This window comes from Oxyura jamaicensis, chromosome 12, assembly GCF_011077185.1.
Source record: "Oxyura jamaicensis isolate SHBP4307 breed ruddy duck chromosome 12, BPBGC_Ojam_1.0, whole genome shotgun sequence".
Lineage (NCBI taxonomy): Eukaryota > Metazoa > Chordata > Aves > Anseriformes > Anatidae > Oxyura > Oxyura jamaicensis.
In genome coordinates this window covers 10,932,624-10,951,237 of record NC_048904.1, presented here as the reverse complement: position 1 = coordinate 10,951,237, position 18,614 = coordinate 10,932,624, and the positions used below count along the sequence as shown (strand labels likewise).

Genomic DNA, 18,614 nt, shown 5'->3' with positions numbered 1-18,614 from the left:
AAAGAAAGAAAGAAAGAAAGAAAGAAAGAAAGAAAGAAAGAAAGAAAACAACCAAAACCTCAAACAGATGAAGCGACTGTTACCCTTAAGCTCCTAAATGAACTGACTCAGGTGTCTGAATGCAGAGAGAGTCTGCCTCACCTTTTGCCTCCATGTAGCACATTGCAGCAGGCTCCAGGGTGGTGGGAGAAGCTGCCAGAGCCTCTCCTTCCTCTCAGTGACACCCTATGGCCACCCCAGCCCTCCTGCCCTAGGCTTTGCTGCCAGCATCAGCAGGAGCCAGGCAGCCTCTTGTGGCCACCTCACTGGCCATCATGCCTGGCTGGGATGCAAGCATCTTCCTTACCTCCTCCTGTGGTGTATGAGGAGCCAAGGAACTCACTGAGATCAGCTTGGGATGCTTTTCCAGAAAAAAAAAAAAAAAAAAAAAAAAAAAAAAAAAAAAAGAGTTCCAGGCAGAGACTTCAATTATTTCAACTGCCCAGGATACACTGGTGGGAACAGGCCTGCACTGGGCTAACAGGAGGATGACTACAGGGATCCCTGCCTCCCCACATTGCCAAGCCTGATTTCTCAGAGCTCATCAACTCTGAGAAAGGTTGTAGTCAAAATTTCACGGATTCCAGAGAACCCTGTTTTCAGCTTTCAGCTGATAAATTCTGAAAGTGAAGAACCAAATAGACCTGGAAGAGAAAAAGTGAGACAGAAAGGAAGGGACAAAAGAGACCTCCACTTCTCTAGGTGTTTCCTCCTTGCAGCTTTCACCAGGACAAAAACTATATTAAGGTTTTATAGAGGAAGAAAGTTTTCTGTCAAGAACCCACTGGCTGCCCTAGATCTCTGTTTTCCTTACCAGTTCCCTCATGCAAGAGGTTTATCGCTTTGCTCCAGCTGTGACACTGGCCTGCAAGGGTTAGTTGCTTTGCTTGGTTGACTGAAGCCTCAAATCTGGAGGCTATTGGGTCAATCCCAGCTCAAGGCCTTCCCAGGTCAACACAGACAACCTCACAGTGTCAGAAAAGGCCTGCTTTCATTTTGGCAGGGGAAAATTTCTGTTCAGAATTTATCCTTCACTCCTTATCTTTGTGGATGCTTCCCAATTCCTGGATACTGCGAATCTGTGACCCTTGGCTGACTCGTACCCCGTACCAGCACCGCAGTGGATTTCATGACAAAGTCCCATGGTCTGGGGATAATTACCTGCCCAAAGTCTCAGATGGAGTGCCCAGATACAAGCAAACTCCCAAACTCCTGACATTTATCACTCTAAAGAGCAGCCAGCAGAAAAGCGGCCCCTATCAGATAAGCAGTGTCAGTCAAGATTTCAATGTAGTCGGCTGCAGCTTGAAAAGGACACATCACAGCGTATCTGTAGAAAGAAGCACGGCAAATGTTAAATCTCCACAGTGTGGGAATCAGCACAATGGATCCCATCTCCATAAGTGATAATGGGAGCCCGTAATTCTCTTTTGCGAACTTTAATGCCAAAAAGTTGCCACAGAGAACCACTGAGGACACAAGGGCTTTTTCTTCAAAGCTTCTGAGATAGGCAGCATTAAACGCATTCACTTTGAGCTGGCTGTGTGTTAAGCTTCCTCTCCATCCCTTCATCTCTTCCCAATCAAGCTGTGTCTCAGTCAGCACCCAGTTGTTAAATTCTGGATGGATTAAAGAGCATGAGAAAGTGCTTTTTTAAGGAAAACCGTGTTTATCCATCACTCGTCTGGGTGAGTGTTAAACTTTAGATCCTCTGCTCCTCTAATGATCGTTGCATGGTGGTGCATTCAGAGTCTTTGCTTTGCACAGTAGTGGTGATGTTTGATCTAAAGATGTCTCTTTGCCCAAGATTAAATCTGAATTTGGATCACCCTTTGGGGTCTAATTGTGTAGGATTTTGGTGGCAGTGCTGCCAGGCCACAGAGCATATGTGCAGGAAGCAGAGGACAGGAATTCCCCCAATTCCTGGCAGAGCCCAGGAGATTTCAATAATATTTTATGCAGAGGAGAAAATGAAATTCAAAGACAGCAAAAATAGTTTTCCTTGTTCAGTGTTAAAAATGATAAAAGAGGGAGGGTATTCTCTTTAATCAAATTCCTAGAATTCACGCTGGCTTCCAACTAATGACTTCTCAAAAGAAGCATTGACCGGCTTCAGACCCCTCCGATGGTGATGTGGGTGGACAGGGATCAGACAGACACTAAGTTCCGCAAAACTGCAACGTTTTGATACCACATTAGGCATAATTGCACCTGTCAAAGACATACTGCTGAAAGTTTTCTGTGGCAAAGATAACGGTGGAGGAACTGTTGCAAAATTCTCCACGTGGTTTCTGGGAGCCTCAGGCCTTCAGAGACCACCTTGACAAGCAGATGAAGTCCTGCTGGGCAGTGGGAGGCTCTGGTTAATCTACAGGTGATGTTGGACTGAACAGTTTGAAGCATATTCTCTTTTCTTGCTCCAGAAAAGTCTACTGTTTGCATTTTTTTGGAATTGTCACCACTTACAGAGGCACTAACATAGCAAAAAACACCTGCCAGAGAGATCTCCTGGTCTGTGATCCCCAGTTAAGGGCAGACACCTCAACATAGCACCAAAATGCCTGATGACACTGGGCCGTCTGTTAAGACCAGCTGTAGCTGGTTCTTTGCCCTTCTCAACCCTTCAGGTGGCTCCTGGGAAAAAATAATTAAAAAAAAAAAAGAAAAAAAAAAAAAAAGAAAAAAACAACAACAATAAAAAAGAGGTGTTTCACCCCCAGAAAATGCATACCCTAGTGAAACCCAAGCACAGTGCTGGTGATAGCCAAGAAATACCTGCACCAGCAGCAATGGCACTGCCTGGCCGGAATTCTTGCCAGCCCAGCAATGCAAAAGTGAGGTAAAGTTTCCCCCAGAAGAACTGCTTTCCTCTTCACAAAAGAAAGCTAAACCAGATGAAGGCTGGGTAGAGAGGCCTGTGTCAGAGCAGGGCAGAAAACACTGGGTCTGCCAGTTTCTCCTCCGCTCCGAGCACATATGTTGGTGCTAATCCTGCCTAGGTGGATTTGGAAAACTCTCTTAGAGACCCTAGACTATGCTGGGTACATACTAGCAGGAGTGAGAACTAATAAAAAGATATATGAGCATCAGAGCCTACTGACAATGCTGCAGACGGGGCTTATTTTCCTGACCAGAAGCACTTCCTCCGCTGCCACAATGCCACAGGCATCCAGCTGCACACACCCTCGGGAGCAGGAAGGTCGGCACCCCGTGTGTAAGGATGCAGTCCTTCTCCAGGTGAGATTAATCTGAGGGAGAAGGGACGGAGCACGCCAGATGCAGTGAGCCTTAGATAAATGCTCATTGTCTTCGCCGAGAGCTGTGTTTGAATAAGAAGGGAGAAGTTAAGGGTTTGGCAGACTGTATGTAAAACATTGCAGAACGGCTGCTATGTGCATGCAGCTAGTTTCCATGCATAATATATATAGGAGCATACCATATGTTTAAAGCATCAGGCAATCAGGCCAATCTTGGATCACATTATAAAGCTTTCCTACGGTGTTGCATTTGTTCTAAACAGATGCATTTCTCCATCCCCCCACCCCTACCCCCCTCTGCCTGCCAACATTCAGTTATGAGGAAACCAGGTGTCCTTCTTTAAAAAAAGAAATAAATCATTATCCAAAGGAATCTGTCCAGGAAGAAAGTAAATGCCCATCTCTGCTATTTTTATTTCAAACAGGAAATATGTTGCCAAACAAATTACCAAACGGACAAACAGGAATCAAAACAAGAAAAAAGGGAGACATGAAAACTCATAGGAATTAGGCTCTGAATTCGCAAAGCCAAATGCTAATCGCGCCAGTCCTCAAATGTACAGAACAGATGAATTCAAGAACAGAAAGAGCTCCAATGATAGCAGATCTGCTCTGGATGAAACATGTCCTGCATCAGTTATGAGAAGGGCTGGATGCTCTTGTCTTTAAAGTGTATGGTTTGATTTGATATTAATTCATCAGCAGCATCACAGATCTCAGGGGCTCGTCTCTTCTCATTATAGGTGCTTTGCATATGTGGTTGGAAAAGAACCACCACTGCTCTGCCTCGTTGCTGCTCCCTGCTGTTGCTGCGTTACCGAGCTCAGGAGCTCTTGGCAGACCCCTCCGCATGTCGGGAGCGGTGCCGGGCACTGGCCAAGCCCCACGGGTGCTATGTGCCCCGCCAGCATCAGTGGCAAAGCCGGCCAGGAGGAGAGCCCAGCATTTCCCAGCACAGGGTGTTGGCAGGGCGAGGATGTGGAAGAAGCCCAAGGCTGACCTGCTTTGTGCACATCACCCTCATGTGAGCAAGAGTAGCTCCCTTCTCCTGTAATATTTCAAGAGGCCTTGCCTCTGTCAGCCCCTGGGGGGGACAGCAAAACCACCTGGCGGGTGAAAGCCAGCAGGATCAACAGCAGAACAGCTGGGAAATGCTCACAGCTGGCTCTCTATCCTTTACATGGAGCTTCTTCCACTCTTGCGAGCTCTTAAGGCCATGTTTTATATCCTAATTAAACTGAAAGAAAAGGAATTGGATAACAGTCTAAAAGATTTGCAAGCTACATCTATTTCAGAAAATGACTCATGTTCCCACTAGTGTAGCTCATCAGGTCCAGCACATGCTCTAATGTGTGGGACTAATAGATTTGTAACAGTGATATCTAATATGAGTCTGTTACGGTTACATACTTATCATGGGTCCTCACAGGCTTTCCATCAAAGCTGCTGAATGAAAGCACTTTTTTATTAAAGAAAAGGAAAAAAAAAAAAAAAGGAAAAAAAAAAAAAAACTCTTTGCCCATAAATCTCTCAGCACATTAGCCCCCAAAACAATTCACTGAGGCAAGGTCATATTTCCCTTACATTCATTTAGATCCTTGGGAAGTTCAATGAGATGAGAAGACAAGACAAAACACAAGAGGCTCTGTCTTCAGCTGCTATGAATCAGCATTGCTCCCCATCAGCTGAGAATCCAACCATGTATCTAGAGAGAGCTATAGGAAATATATAACAATTTCTTGGGGTCTGGTAATGATGATCCATATGGTGTCTTATTACTTGAGAAGGAAGGGAGCGACTGCAAGGACAAATGGCACTTGGCAGGTGAGAGGGTTTTACAGCCCCATAGGAAGAACCTCCTCGCTTTCAGAGGGCTTGAGTTTGTTCCATGGTGTTGGAAGTCACCACAATTAAGCAGAGGGGAAAATATTTTGTTGCTTTGTTTTGTTTCCAGGCAGTATTTCAGTGGGACAGCTCCTGATACTAGTTCCTGAATGGAATAGGACATGACAATTCAAGCCACCGAGGAAGGAGTTCAAGTGAAATATAGTCATGATAATGCTGCTCTGCCTCTCAGTTATCTCCTATCCACTGCTCTGAGCAGCAGCAAAAGCTGCCAGCTCTGAACCCTGTACCACGCGCTGTCCCTTTGATACTGCAACTCTCTCCTTCATGTTTACACCCTTCAGATATTTTTAGGCTTTTTTTCCACACACAGAAGTACGCGTTGTCATCTCATAGCCTCGTTTAGCGGTTTGAGGCTTCCCACATAAATCAGTTTTTCCAAACATCTGATCATTTAGCGATCAGAAGGCAGAAAGGGTGATCTGGTTGCTCTTCTTTTAGCTTCCTCCCAGGTCTCATTATCTGGTCACGTTGTGGTGGTTGGGACCGAGCGTGTGGTTTGTTTTGAGGACAAATTCAAACCACGTAGGGAAGGGCTGTTCCTTCCCACGGAATAATTTGCCTCCATGGAGGCAGATGATGTTATTTGTAGTAGTATACTATTTCAGTCTGATCTCCAGTTTGTCATCTGCTGGCATCTCAAGGACCCTTCATGTACCTTACCCAGAACTGGTGGAAAATAACTTGTCAAAATTGTTAATTTCTGATATAGTTGCAGGGAAAGGGTGTTCCCTGAAAACACCACACTTCTGGTTTAGGATGACTTATTTTTTTGTGGAGGATATTTGATTTTTTTAAATTGTTTTTACAATAAACATGGATTTTCTCCCCAGAGAAATAAGGTTTTAATCTGCTTCACCTTGAGGCCTTCCAAATCTCTTTTTTTTTTTTTTTTTTTTTTTTCTTGTGGGCTCTCTTAACTATTTTGGATAGCACTCTTGCACATACAAATATTTGGCAGGTCAAGCAAACATCAAATGACAGTAGCTGATTTGTGGGCATGGTCTGGTCCAACTACACAGACAGGTAAGCACTAGGAAGTGCTCTGTTAAATAACTATTCCCATAAAATTCATTCTCCACTGCAGTCACGTTATCCAAATCAAATCTTTGGTTCTTCTTTGAAAATGTGTCAGAACATTCTTTTTTCTCCCTTAGGTACCATTTAAGCAAGCCACCTCAGAAGATGAAACAGAAATGCATTCAACCTATTATTCTGGAAAGAAAAAGCTGTTTGTGGCCAAAACCAATGATAAACCGTGCTTGCAGCTTCATTCCAGAAAACTTCCAGCTCTCACCAGGAGCCAAATTGTTCCAAGCCTCTTCTCCCAGCCTTCTTCAACAAACTCCAAGGGCTGGCAGTGAAGAGCCTGCTGTTGGCACATGGCGAGAAGTTGGGTTTTCTTCTGTACCCAATGGTTCTTGCCAATGTGAAATGCAGTCCTGCCTCTTTACGGGCTCCGTGGGTTACAGGGGGTGGTGGGTAACCATGGAAACCGAGTTGTAAAACAGCATGGGAGTTGACATGTAATAAAATGCTACCACCGTGCTACACCTGAGTGGAGCCCATCAGGAATGGTAAATCTGGATGCGCCCCTACCAGGTCTGAGCAGCACTGTCCTGGGCAGAAAGTCAGGTGTGGTCTGGAGGATGGGGTTAGCACAAAAAGGGAGGTATCAGCCATTAATCCAATTTAAGGCCTTCAAGACCCAGAAACCTACCATATTTACACACTTTTCTTTCAGCATCTGAAAGGTGTGGATGTGTGCTCACTCACATCCTTTACCAGCATGTGTCAGACCCAGCCAGGGTTTTCTGGAGGAAACCCCGACTCTTCTCAGCTTCTTCCAAAGATATCTCGTGGATAGAGGACAACATTCTCACTGCACAGATATATTTAAATACCACATATCCTAGATAACAGTGCTTAGCAACTTACAATAACCTGCAAAAACAGGTCCACAGATCAACATCACTAAAATAGCAACTTAAATTTTTTCAAACAGAAACCGAACACCAATGGTGTTCAAATACAAGTGCAAGACCAAGGAGTCTTTCAGTGTTAACACCTGAATTTCTTTCAAGAAATTCCCATGAACCTCAGTAGACTATGGAGACTGTAGAAGATGCAACTATAAAAGCCATGGCTTCAGGAGGAGAGGGGGAGCAGATGCTCTTCCTCCACCTGCATTATTCATCTGTGCTGGGGACAGTCACCATCTGGACCTGAGATTTCAGGCTAGCACTATTTCTTCTCTTGCCATATCTACATCCTCAGCAACAGAAAACAGTGGTGGAAGTGTAACATGGTCCCACACTGACACTGGTTTCTGTCTGTGAGTTCTCCTCCACGTGGTACATGATAATGCACAAAGCACACCAATCAATTCTGTCCAAGCAGTGTTATTCTCCAAAACCAACAAACTAGCACTTGAAGTTTCCTTACTCAGCTTGCTCTACTGCAAAACAGAAGTTATTCTGCACGCCAGACAGGTTTTTAAGACTCCTTTGCAAGGTGAAAGTCAAAAAGATACTCCTGTAGGCAGCAGAAAATCTTCCCACCCAATGTTCTCAAAGAGAGCTCTCCAACAGCTCAACTTTCCCTCTGTAGCTCTCCTAATAATTAATGGGAAACAAAGTCCTATGGGAAAATTGTCACCAGATAATTAATAGAAAATGAAAATGAGAGCAGAAAGAACGTAGATGTTGCAGAAAACATGTAAATTGAAAGAGGCAGACTTAGTTGTGATTTCCTTCCCTGTCTCAGAGGGTAAGTAATGCGTGCTCCATGTTTATCAGCGGCTCACCCAGGACTCTCAGCTTCATCCATTCACACTTTGGAAACAAGAGACATTGTGATGGGAATGTTCGTGCCTGGCCACATTTCTCAGTGGCCCTGCATGCACAGACTTGCTTGCACACATAGGGGAATGGCTGTCAAGGACAATCTCAAATGCTCTGTGTCTATCTATTACCAGGTGACCACTTAAAAATAAAGGTTGCTGCTTGCCTTCTACCTGTGGGCTCAAGCTGCTTATCAGTTTGATAGGAGTGGTTCATTAAAACACAGAAAAATGTCCTTTCTATATCTAAGCAATGTTGAAAAGTCCTTTTGCCTCAGCATCTGTGAAATGTTTCCCCAAAGAGCAAACGCTCATCCTCATGCTCAAGCACATTTGTCTCACTGTTACTAAAAAAGACTAGAGAAGAATGAAAAAAATAATAATTTTTAAAAATATATTTAAAAAATACCTTTTAAGATCAAAATTGATGTCCTCTTGGGAAACAGAGTTGAGAAACAATCACTGGAAATGCCCGGCTCCCAGCACCGTCTCCAACTGCAGCTTGCCAGCACGAGTGCCTGAGCTATCACAGCTGCTGGGGAATCCTAAGAGGGAAGAGGATGAAGATGGATGGTCTTACGATTAAGCTAGAAGCCAGGGATTCAAGGGGTTGTGGCATCACTTCCAGACCTCCCGCATTGACTTTGGGCAAGTCAATTAACCTCTCTGTGCCTCTGCTTGCCATCTGTAAAATGGAGATAAGAGACTTCCCTACAGCACAGAAGTGTTTGAAAGAGACTTGTGTGTTTGACAGATGCTCTCATCCAATGCCAACAGGAGTCATGAGATTTCATTGACAGGAGAGTGATGGAGTGGAGAAGACCCACTGCCATTTGGGGTTATGTAGCTTTGTAAAAACTCAATAGGTATCTGTTCAGCTTTCCTCGCCACCTCTTTTGCACACGTCTGTCTTCCAAGGTGCAATCATTCTCTCAGCCAAGCCCTGGCTCCAGTACAAGCTTTAGGAACCCACAAAGTTCATAGGCTGCTTCTCACCCTCCACAAGGGCTGGAGAGGGTCAGCGTGGATTTTTGCCACTAAAAAGAAGTAATGGGAATCACAGAAAAGAAGCCGTGGAGAGCCCAGCCCTGCCTTACCCCTAACAAGTGAGGAAGTGCCCGAGACTGAAGGCTCTGCTGTCCTGGGTCCCAGTGCCCTCACACCCACAGGGTGTACAGATTAATCCCCATTTCCAGAAAGGCACCGTGCCCATCCCAGCACAACAAGAATCATCACAGCCAGCCTGACCTATGCATTTCTCCCACCACACCACACCACACCACAGGGGCTCACTAATTCCTACAAACCCTTTACAGCTCTGGAAACAAAGGAACATAACTTTCCATTGCATTTTTTTCTTTTAAGACATCAGAAAAGAAAAAATTCCCTGTGCTTTCACAGGGAACATTACATTTCCCTTACTGGCTTCACAAAGCAAGTTAAAGCATCTAATCCCAGCCCTGCCAGAGCCCACCTGACCCTTCTCTGCAAGACTCGGGAGGAGCATTTTTCTCTCCTCTCTTTTTTTTTTTTTTTTTTTTGGTATTAAAATCCCATAGTGTTATTAAAAGGAATTGTTCAATTCCTTTAATTGGCTCAGAAGATAAATTCTTCCCACAGCCCGGGGGTCACGGCCATCAGCAGCTATTTATTAGCTGCATTGATTGAGAAGAACAGCCTTTAAATGGAAATAAATTGAATTCTATGGCAAAGAGGATTCCATACAGGCTATTAATGTAAGACAGGAAGGCTTAGCTGTTTTATTTTTTATTTATTTGTTCCCCTCCTCAGCTCTGAGCCATCCTCAAGCTCCCAGCTGCTTCCCATCCCATGAGGATTTCCTTACCCACAAAGGCAAGAGCAAGTACAGGGATGATGGTGATGGTGGAGACTTGGATAACCTCTGGGAGGCTCCAAATCTGTTCCCTGGGGCCCAGTGAAAGGAGGAGAAATGATGGAGAGCAAGGTGAGATAGCCACATACATGCACAACAGAAATGAGAAGGGGAGCACAGCTCTACCAGTCTCTCTGGGGCATTTTTATCTTATTTCTGCCTTTTCCACTGCTCTTGGATTGTCTTTGCCACCCCCCGTCAGTTCCAGAATACATTTCATGGTGCTCGCCTTCATTCCAGAGTTTAATTGCTTGAGATTGTTACTTGTAGGCTGTTAATTTATTAAAACCAGATCTCCCGTATTACTCCGGAGCCCAGAAGAATCATTGCCTTCTATTAAAGGCAGCGGTGCGTGCCCTCTTGTCTTTTCTCTCTGGTCACCTCTGTAATTGCAGCCCTCTGCTAAGATGGAAAACTCCCCCCTGCCAACTAAGCATCCTCCTCAGAGCAGGTGGGCTGAGGAGCACACAGGGGAGACAAACTCACTCAGGGCATAAATGGATATAACTTCTGGGATGTCCACAGAGGAGTGTCTGATTGCACTAGAGATGCACAAAACCTCGAAGCTATTCGGGTCATTTTTCCCCAGGTGGGACAAAAACTGAAGTCAGGGGCTGCTGGTGACCAGTATCACGCAGACAGACCTTGCTAAAATACAATGACAGGCGACCACAGCGTCTGATAGAGCCAGCACTGCAAACTGCCAAAGCACTGTCCTCACCCAGCTAGCACAGAAAGATCTTCCTTGGTTTTCTGGAGCATCCCTTCAGTCAAAGACCTCCATCAAAGCCAGACACTTGCACTGCCTGATGGTGCCAGAAACAGAGATAACATTCATATAGCAGGATACATACATATCCACGTACCAGGATGGGAGATATATGAAAACAAGTGGCTAATACAGGCCAGAAACTCCACACTTTTTCTCATCCTCCATCTCTCCAGTGTGTCCCTCCATCTCCCTAAGGCTGCTCAGCTGCCTTCATCATGCCCTGCCCTTCCTCTGAAGGGCTTCCTTGGCAGCCCATGCACAAATCTGGTCTCACAGAGCTGCTCAATAGCATCTAAAATGCAGAAGTAGCATCCCTTAAGGCAGTGTTTGAGTCTTGTGTTCAAACTTGTAAAGAAAAGAAAGGGAGTCAACAGGAAATTGGGAGATGGAAAAACATCATCTACTTGAGATACTGCTGAGCAGCAGCAAAGGGGAAACATTCCTACATTTCCTGAGATCCCACAATCACAAGAGGCAAATAACCCTTCCCCTCCCAATACATTACAGGTTCCAGAGTTAACAACCCATGCAGCCCCCTTGCATTACAGCCCAGTCAATGTTTTAGGCACACAGTGTGTGAATTCCTTTGAATCTGGGTGCCTCTGGTTTGTAACCTCACCTAGACTTGGCACAGAGCTTCACAGATGTAAAAACATGAGCTCAGACATGAGATAATAACATCACCAAATGCTGGAATAGGACACTGGATCCAGAGAAGCCAGGGCATGACCTGAGGTTTCCAGTATCCCCAGCCTGGCACGAGCAGGGCACAGGAGTCCAAGTCCTCCTGAGGTCCAAACATCACCAATGTTTCACAAGGCACCTAGACATCCCATGACTTTTTTCCCCAAAATAAGTGAGTAGCTGGGACGCTGCTCCCAGCAGATGCAAGCACAGGCTGAAGCGCCCATTACCCACCAGCCAGCAATGACAACAGTAGCATTGCAATAGTAAAACAATAACATTTTGTTTACCTCCTAAACAGTTAGCTCATTTTAGCACTCTGCCTCCAAGTGCTAGATAATAATGGGATACAAGACAGGCAGTAGGTTTCTGTACCCAAAACAGCGTGGGTACATCTGTGATGTTAAAGGCGTTGAGAGCTGTTGCTCCACAGTCCCGATCCTGGTTGTGGCGTGGCTGCAGGAGGTGGCATGAACTGTACTTTGGGCTGCACGTGGGGACTTCTCTGGGCTACAGGGCTGGGGCAAGCCAGACTATTTGCTCTGATGCCTGTGGTCTGGCATTGACCTAGATCCTTTGAATCTCTGCTTCCTTTTTCCTGAAACAGCCTGGACTGGTTTGCTTTTACCTACTTGATTTATTTTAGACACAAATGTCCCATGATCTAATCTGAGATCTTCAAGCAGGAATCACACAGCAAAAAATGGCACTTACAAAGATCCCCAAAACCCATTTCATTTAAACAAGGCTGTTATTGGGTTTTAATATAGGAATTGATTATTATAAGCAGGCTTATTGAGCTTAGCAGCTTAGATTTGTATCTATTTTATCACTGTTCGATAAATATGTTTTTAATAATCTCTAGGTATTTATTGAACATAAAGCTGCCATGTGAAATAAATAGTGAGATTGCTAAAGATACTTATTATACACCACTTCGATACAAATTCATTATTAAGAACCTTTTACCAAGGTTTACTTTTAACCTCAACATAACAGATGTGCGTACTGCACAGTTAATCTATAATAAACATATTTTAATAAACTATTGATATTTAACCTGCAGTAACCATCTTAATAAATATGATACATGGGCTATTGGACAAGCTGCTCTTCTTAGCTCTGTCAGACACTTGGAGGATACGGGGCCGGTATGAGATGAGGAGGGAAGCTCTGGCCCGCTGGAAGGCAGTTTATTTAGCAGTCCACTACAGCCCTCAGGTGCCCTTGCCGCTGGCCTCATTGCTATTCCAGCCTCAGCTCTCCAGCCCCACCTTCGTACATGCCTCTGCCATCTCAGCTTAGCCCTGAGCCAAATTAACACCTGGCCCCAGATGTCAAAGGCTGTTAACTCTGCTCCCGGTGCCCGCAGACCATGCTCTGCCTACCCAGTAGTTCTGCAAAGAGGATAAACATCCTTAGTGGACCGGGAGCAGGCCAGAGCCCACATCCCTGGGGTGGGAAAAACACAAGCTTTGTGAGAATAGGGATCAACAGAGAAGCTCAAATGAGGTGATTTCAGCTTTGAACTCAGTGGAGGCCAGCGAATGCCTCTGACACATGGACTAGACAGAAGTCTGACTCCAAGCCATCAGAGGTAAAAGACTTGACCCGCAGTGCCTCTGAGACCCCCTGGGATGCTCTCAGAGATGGATTTGTCATTCTTTGCATCACTTAACAACTGAGGTTAGTTGCAACAAGCTGGCTGTGGCAAACACACAAAATTTCACTCCCAGAACTAATCGAACAAGAGAAGAGCAGAGTAATTCCTCCCCTGTCCTCTCCTCTGGGTCCTGCCCCACTTGTTATAGGGCCACTGTTACAGGCCTCGTGATCCCTCCTGCAGGCCACTGTCTGATTTCCATCTATCAGAGAAAGCCAAGGATCTTAATGTGCAACTTCTAATTGAGCTGTATCATCTGCCACAAACATGAAATTAATGGTCCTACATCATAATCATAAATTCATACATAACCCCATGCACCAGCAAATAACTCTTCGCAGTGACACTACAATGGTAAGCCGATTTGCAAGATGCATACGCTACCCAGGAATCCTAATTAACCAAATTAACACCATCACTTCAAATCATGTCCCAGCAGTAGGACATTTCAGATTGGCCTCAGGCTGGAGCAAAGCAGCCAGATTAAAGCCTGACAGCATCTCCACGGGTCCGGAGGGCTAAACCTTTATGGAGGGAGGTATCTGGTGCCCACCCGTGCACAAGAGGAAGGGAGTGAAAACTCTCCCATGTGTATCTAAGTGCCAACCCCAGACATTTCCCCAGCTTAACCTGCAGTGTCAGAAACCCCCTCTTGCCATGCTGTGAGCTCCAGGGGCTTGTGATATTGCCAAATCCCTCTGGAGAGTGCCAAACAGTGCCTTGGATGAGCCAAGCCATGGGTCTGGAGTCATGGAGCAGAGCTGGCAAGAGAAGCCAGCATGGAGCAGTCTCTGTGAACCCCAAACCCACTTGTTTACACCCGTTTCCACTTGTGACTTGCCTGAGCTGTTTAGAGCTCAACATCTTTTTTTTATCTCCTTCAGGATAGTCAGGTTTTTCTAGTTTTGCCTTGGGAAAAAGAAGTCTCTATTTTGGGAGCGTGGGATTCAAGCCCACGACAGTCTCAGCACTCCCTGCATGAAGGACAAGAACCACAAGCCCTGTGCCAGAGTGCCTGGCTCACATCTCCCCACCCTCAACCTGGGTGATAAGGGGGCTCAGTCCCACCAAAGGGCTCCCACTGGGGCACAGAATGGTTTTGGCCCCCCAGGCACAGCACAGGGCTGAGGGCTCCCCTACCAGCTCTGAACAGATGCTCTAAAAGCCAGGACAGGGGGGGTGTGGACTGCCAAAAAAAGGAGGCTCCTACCAGAAGTGGGGTTCGAACCCACGCGGGCATGTGCCCATTGGATCTTAAGTCCAACGCCTTCACCACTCGGCCATCCTGGTGGGCTGCCTGCTGCCCCCTGGCCTGCCAGGTCCCCCCTCGAGGACACACACCCTGCCAGGCCATTGGGGTCCCAGCCTGGGGCACTCCCCGAGCCCAAAACCTCTTCTCCTCCTCACTGCCTTCCTTAAGTTCCCTGGTGAGCTGGCCTCTGGCAAGGCACATTGAGAAAGCTGCCTCGCTCCCTTTCCTTGTACCCCACAAGAAATGCTTTTTTACCCCACGTGCTTTCCAAAACGTCAAAGTTTTTCTCCCATGTCCAGGTCCCCCATCACCAAGCAGCAAATCTCTGCTCAGCCCAGCTGGCACACCACAACCAAACACCTCGCTGGGAAGTGCCAGCTCTCAGGGCCATGGAGAATGGCACAGCACCCACGTGTCATGCCAGGACCTCATGCAAGGACCACAGACATCAGTGATAACACCGCCAGGCACGAGGGACATCTCTGGGGGCTGTCAGCCTGACCCCACTGGGTGTCTCAGGGGGACAGGAGCAGCTCTGCCAGCCTACCAGTGCTCGGCCAGACCAGCTGAGTGGTTAAAGCATCACCCTTCCTCCTCGGGTCCTGCTCCTCTGGGCTGCATTGGGGGCTTGACTGGAGTGTTTAGCCAGGAAAAACTGTGGGGCACGGGAATCCTCTTTTCCCTTTGGGGTGAGGTGTACCTTTTTTGTGCTTTTGCTTTGCCCTGTAGGAATAACAAACAAAAGCAACAACAACAAAAAAGATATTTTTTTGTTGTTGTTGAATCACATGGGATTCAAACCCACAGCCTCAAAACAAGGCTGCATGCACTAAGTCTTTAGCCCTTAAGCCACAGGAGCCTGATGCTTTCTATCTCTGTTTCAGCCACTCTCCCTTTCCAGGCCAGCATTTTTGCACAGGGCTGCCATCACTTTGGTGGGACACTGCAACCTGTTCCCAGTCTTGTTCCCTCCCAAGGGATCCCCAGACCTCCTGGCTCCCTGCACTGGGCTTCCACAGCCCCAGCCCCGGTGCCCACAAAGAGAATCTTGGCCAGACCTTTTCACAGGAGGATCCCATCTGCTGAGGACGCACTGGAGCCTCCTCTGCCATGGGAAGGGCTGGGAAGATGCAGATTTCCCCATTGGGGGCTGCCCCAGGCTGGTCTGACAGCTTGTAGGAAACCTTTTATTTTTGGCTCCAGTAAGGCAAAACATTTGGGGACACATCCCACGACCAGGAGGGAGGTGAAGGGGATGGTGCCTGTTGGGTCTGTCTTGCTTGGAGCTGAGCAATTCCCTCCTGCTTCCCCAGGGACTGCTCACAAAAATGCTTGGGGGTGCCTGAGCTGCTCGGAGGGCTTGCAGCCAGTGGGCACAGAGGTGAGAGGCACTGACCAGAAAAACAGAAACAAAAACAAACAACAACAACAAAAAAAAAAGTGTTTCCAGCTCTGAAAAGACAGTAACATTGAGGGGACACCCTAGCCTCCAGAGATGATGCAGCCCATATTGCCTTGCTGCGGAGCAAGGTAAAGAGACCCCAGACACCCCACTGCAGGGTGCTGCAGGTCCTCAGCCCAGTGGAGGAATGGGTTAATGCATCCGCATGCAAAAACCCTGCCAGCAGGAATTTCACCCCTTTCAGTGCCAGGAGGGGACAGCAACTGCTTCCCTCTGCTCTGCCCATTACAGCCACAGCAACACGCTGTGCGGGTCCGTGTGTGCAGGATCGCAGCCCAGCATCCCCGGATGCCTCCAGCTGCAGCACCCGCATTAGTATCAAACGAAGCCGTGCTCACAAAGGGTGTTGCGCTCGCCAGCTCCAGAGGAATCTGCTTCTAATGAGCGACTTCAAAGCATTAATGAGCTTGCAAAGCTCTCCTCTTCATTTACAGAGCTGGACCTCGCGCGCTTGGCATTAAGACAGGGGTCACCTGTCAGGCGAAGAGAATGCGTGTGCATGTCAGCGAATATAATATGTTTGTCATCCTCTAAGAAGCAGAGATTAATCATGCCCTCTCTGAGAGGAAGCTTTTACGCCACATCTGCTCTTGGCAGCATGGAGAGAAGGGAGCTGCCCGCGAGGATGTCCATGACCCACGCTGCTCAGATCCCCTTCGTGCCCAGCTTTGAAGTTAACATCCCACCTTAACCCCTTGGGTCCGGGCTGGGAAGTGCTGCTGGAAGTGCATCCTGAGGGCTGGATAAAGCGGTGGGGCCACCCCAGCAGGGCAGGGGTAAAGTGTGCATGGAGGGAGTAGTATGGGAGTGTGGGAGAGCAGATTCCACTGATGCTTGCTGCTCTCAGCACAGGGCAGGAGAGGAGATGGTGGCCCAGGACAGCAAGGGCTGCACAATGCATCTGCTGCTCCCTCCAGGGACATTTCTCCCCCAGCCATGTCCCCTGCTGAGCCTCCCCCAGCTCACCATAAACCTCTGGGTTGAAACAGCCTCCAGTGCTTGGTTAACAGCCCAGTTGCACCCATTTTCAAACTGAAGCTGAGTCTCCAAGGCTGTCCAAAACTTATAAGAGGCCAAGTATAACTCGTAAGCAGAGCCCCTAACCCTCAGTTAGGAGACAGCGGACATGCAGGTACTTAAGAAAGGCAATACCTAGGTTAGCTGTGAAATGCACATCCACTCCCTGCCTGTGCCAAGGCTGGAAGAGATCTCCATAAGGGTAAGCTTAGCAGTGACATGCAGGCCAAACACCAGCACGTGGGATGTAGACAGGCACACCTCAGCCCTGTCCACAACCAGACACACAGCACAGCTCTTCCTGAGCACAAGGGGATGCTCTGAGTGCAAGGCACAGACAGCACCAAGAGGGACCCAACATGCTCAAGCTCACATCTGCATCACAAATTGCACATATTCAGGGGTGTCACTAACACAACTTGGCTGTATTTGTAAATGCAGCCCCAAGCAAATGCTTCCTAGAGCCTTCCATGGCTGTGCACCACCCAGGAGGTTGCTTGGCGTCACCTGCAGACGTGTGCAGTGTGCTGGCTGGCACTTTGCTGGGCCAACCTTGCTTCCAGGGAGGACGTAACATCGGCTGAATTACCTGTAGTGTCTCAGATGTCTCCCATGCAAATCGTAAGCTGGGCTGGCTGTACCTTGCTTGCAATATCCCCCTGAAATGACAGCTTGAAGGTGACACAGCTACAGGTTTTCAGAACACATGTTCTGTAAGAGAAAGACATTAATAATGTCCTGGAGTCAGAAAGGTGTTGTCCTTAGCTTCAGAAACACATTGGCAATGTTAACTGGAAAGCAGTTCCTCCTCTCACCTTCTCCCGAAAGGGATCTCTTGGCACTCGGTGTCTATTCAGTAGATCTGTGTTTAATTTAAACAGCCACTGGAGGCAACTGCCATCCTACACATTATTACTGCAGCTGGAGAGCAGCTGATTGGTAGCTAAGTTAAGAGAGAGAAAAAATCCAGAGCCTTGAAGTCATGAGGAAGGCAGAACAAAAATGGCACTCTAAGAGATTTCAGGACAAAACTTCTATTCTTTATGGATGCAGGGGCTAAAATACTATCTGCACCTTGACTTTAGAAACAGGTTGGCAGAGAGGAACAGTAGGACAGGGTTCTCCCTTGAGCTCCTATTGTGCCCATCCCCTGCTACAAGAGTAGTTCGGTGCGTGGGTTACAACCACCAGGAGCACTAAGCGACTCCGATGTGACCCTGTTTGGACAGAGCAGGCCTACCAGGGTCATCTTAGATGAAGTGAGACCTGACAGCTCGACTCCTTCTTGGCCAGCTGCCTGGGGGGGTGAAAACTTCTTGCTGCTTATACAGACAGGGCTTCTGTGCTGAGTTCATGCAGCACTTAATGAGGAAGCGATTTGGACTTTGTTACTTTAAAAAAACAGCATTTCTAAAAACAGTATTGATGTCCCACACATACCTGTAATCTTCAGCCACATTTGGAGAGTAGCTGGAGCTCTCCAACAAAAAGAAGAGTTGAACACAGGACAGCATGGCTACTTAGCTGGTAGCTGGCTGGCACCTCGGCAGCTTTCAGAGTAAAGAAGCACAGATCATTCATCCTTCCTGTTCTTCCTGCCTCCTGAGAGTTCAGGAAATCAAGCCAGCCTCACTTTGCCTTCAGATGGCTTTCTTTACAGAATGACTAGAAAGTATACATGGCATTCCAACAGGTGAAAGCTTATTTTCTGCAGAATCTGGCATGATGCCCCACTGCTGGTTGGCTCAAGTCAGCCCCTGTGTAACTACAAAACTTATGGGGCTCTGTAGCTCAAGAGCAAAGGTTTTCCACAAACCTTGCAGATAC

The 18,614-nt window shown here is 47.1% G+C and overlaps 1 long non-coding RNA gene and 1 other non-coding gene across 3 annotated transcripts in view; both read right to left on the bottom strand.

The window, feature by feature from the left end:
- Nucleotides 1-2,764: 2,764 nt before the first annotated feature.
- The window catches only part of LOC118173141, a 29,939-nt gene continuing 14,089 nt past the window's right edge, over nt 2,765-18,614 (bottom strand). Inside the window, exons 4-7 of one of the 2 annotated variants that reach the window (XR_004754035.1) lie at nt 17,603-17,730; nt 17,377-17,498; nt 8,453-8,588; nt 2,765-3,358 (exon numbers count right to left, since the gene is read on the bottom strand). This is a non-coding gene — a long non-coding RNA (uncharacterized LOC118173141). Of the gene's footprint in view, nt 3,359-8,452; nt 8,589-15,889; nt 16,244-17,376; nt 17,499-17,602; nt 17,731-18,614 lie in introns of those variants that run through there. The other variant, XR_004754036.1, reaches the window with a different exon arrangement.
- Nucleotides 14,264-14,346, bottom strand: TRNAL-UAA. The gene has a single exon. It is a non-coding gene; the product is annotated as a tRNA-Leu (tRNA).